We start from the raw sequence: 2,500 nt of genomic DNA, 5'->3' as shown, positions 1-2,500 counted from the left end.
AACCCACGTTGTCCCTTAACCTAACCCACGTTGTCCCTTAACCTAACCCACGTTGTCCCTTAACCTAACCCACGTTGTCCCTTAACCTAACCCACGTTGTCCCTTAACCTAACCCACGTTGTCCCTTAACCTAACCCACGTTGTCCCTTAACCTAACCCACGTTGTCCCTTAACGTAACCCACGTTGTCCCTTAACGTAACCCACGTTGTCCCTTAACGTAACCCACGTTGTCCCTTAACGTAACCCACGTTGTCCCTTAACGTAACCCACGTTGTCCCTTAACGTAACCCACGTTGTCCCTTAACCTAACCCACGTTGTCCCTTAACCTAACCCACGTTGTCCCTTAACCTAACCCACGTTGTCCCTTAACCTAACCCACGTTGTCCCTTAACCTAACCCACGTTGTCCCTTAACCTAACCCACGTTGTCCCTTAACCTAACCCACGTTGTCCCTTAACCTAACCCACGTTGTCCCTTAACCTAACCCACGTTGTCCCTTAACCTAACCCACGTTGTCCCTTAACCTAACCCACGTTGTCCCTTAACCTAACCCACGTTGTCCCTTAACCTAACCCACGTTGTCCCTTAACCTAACCCACGTTGTCCCTTAACCTAACCCACGTTGTCCCTTAACCTAACCCACGTTGTCCCTTAACCTAACCCACGTTGTCCCTTAACCTAACCCACGTTGTCCCTTAACCTAACCCACGTTGTCCCTTTGCCTAACATAGTTCACTGCTCGGAATCTCTGGTGTCGTTGTTATCCTCATGTAGATGTCTTGCGAGTGTTGCTTACTTTCCACATATTCCCGCTATCCACTGTCAATTGTACTGCAATAGGACTATATCGCCCCCCCCCTCCCCCCCTCTGCCCCTCTCTTTGTGTCTCCGTCCTCTCAAGCTGGTCGGTCTGGCGTTTGAGTGTTAAATGAGCCTCGCAGCTGTTCAGTTGCGTTCAGATGTCGACGCCCTCAGTGTACGTCGTGGTATGGTCTGTGTCCATTGTCCGCTGATGTCGTACGCGTAACCCACACGCTGTACCGATCATCGGTAGTTACGTACAGAGTGAAGTAGTGTGATACGTGTGACCGTACGCTGGCTGTGCCCAACGGTGTCGAATCTCAATTTCCATATGTTGTGCTCGATGCTACTTGTCTCGTCTCCCAATAACAGCTAGGTTGCACTGTGGTACGCCGTAGAGGCGTGTGGGAGGAACGTACGAACGCATTGTATGTCACCCTGGGTCGCTGGGGGTGGTGGTGCGGTGAGTCAGGTCAGGTCAGCGTGAGCCGTGTGATGTAGTGACGCGTGTATTCCGACTTTGTCGTATTGCCTCACACAAAGTGCTACCCTGGTGGACCGCGTTCCATATCTGGGACATGCCGCAGATGCCGGTTGACAGTGGATCGCGGAAGGGACATCGCATACGTGCGCGGGCCACCTTCCACGTGTTCTCTTCTGCACATGTCGCAGTGTGTATGTGGTCTGATGTAGCGTGTCGTGACACATGACATCCTGGCATGCAAGAATTGTTGAATTCGCAAATGTAGGTGGACATCTACGTTTACTGCCCAAGATACGCAAATGAACTGGAAATCCGTTGTTGAGCGGTTGTTCACGCTGGAGGTGAATCTGTGATGGCGACGATCGGTACAGCTATTAACCGGTTGTTTCAGCGGTACCCGCCACATCCACACACGTGACTAGGCCCATGTGGGTATGAAGCGATACGCGGCGGTGGCTTGGTGGGACTGTTCCCGGCCGGTGAAGGGGGGCCGCCCGGCGTGTTGGCCGCGCGCTGCGTGGGCGCACGCGCAACAGGCGGCTGGTGGGGGGCGCCGAGTGGCAGGAGCGCCAGCCGACGGGCTCGGCAGGCGGCGCAGCTACGCTGCGGCGCACCCTGCACGCGGCGCCTGGCGGCCAAAGTTGGTTCAGCCGAGCCCGGTGCGAAGCGCGGTGGACATCTGCAGTGTGCTGGTCTGATTGAGGACTGTGTGCGTTGAGGATGCGCCGCCGCCTGGCACTCGGCGCCGCGACGCCGTCTGCTGCTCGGTCGCCCCAGCGGTTCTCGCAGGTGGTTTGTATCGCAGTTGTGCGGACGTGTTGGCGCGTGCGCTGTGCTGGGAGAGTTCGCTTCTGCACCCAAGTGGGGCTTTGCCCTTGTGTGGCGCTGGCGTTGGAGCTGCCGGTCACCATAGGTGGCGCGTGTTGTCTCCCGCCGGCAATGCCACGACAGCACGCTCCCGGGCCTCTGTCGGCAGCGGCAAGCTCAGTTGGGAGCAAGGGTGTTCGCACTAAAACCGTCTACTCGCCTAACTCCGGGCGATTGCGCCTCTCTCGAAACCGACCAAGTACCTAGGACGGCGCTGCGCGCCGCCGGGACCTGAGAGGGTTTCGAGGTGTATCGTGCAGGGGAGCTCGGCCTCCTCCTGTTTGCAGAATAATTGAGCGGACGCTTGCGTGTTCGCGCGGGCCCCCGGGACACACTCCCGGGCGGC

Source organism: Schistocerca gregaria, unplaced genomic scaffold (assembly GCF_023897955.1).
Source record: "Schistocerca gregaria isolate iqSchGreg1 unplaced genomic scaffold, iqSchGreg1.2 ptg001254l, whole genome shotgun sequence".
Lineage (NCBI taxonomy): Eukaryota > Metazoa > Arthropoda > Insecta > Orthoptera > Acrididae > Schistocerca > Schistocerca gregaria.
The sequence above is the reverse complement of the archived record's forward strand: the minus strand, read 5'-3'. Positions refer to the sequence as shown.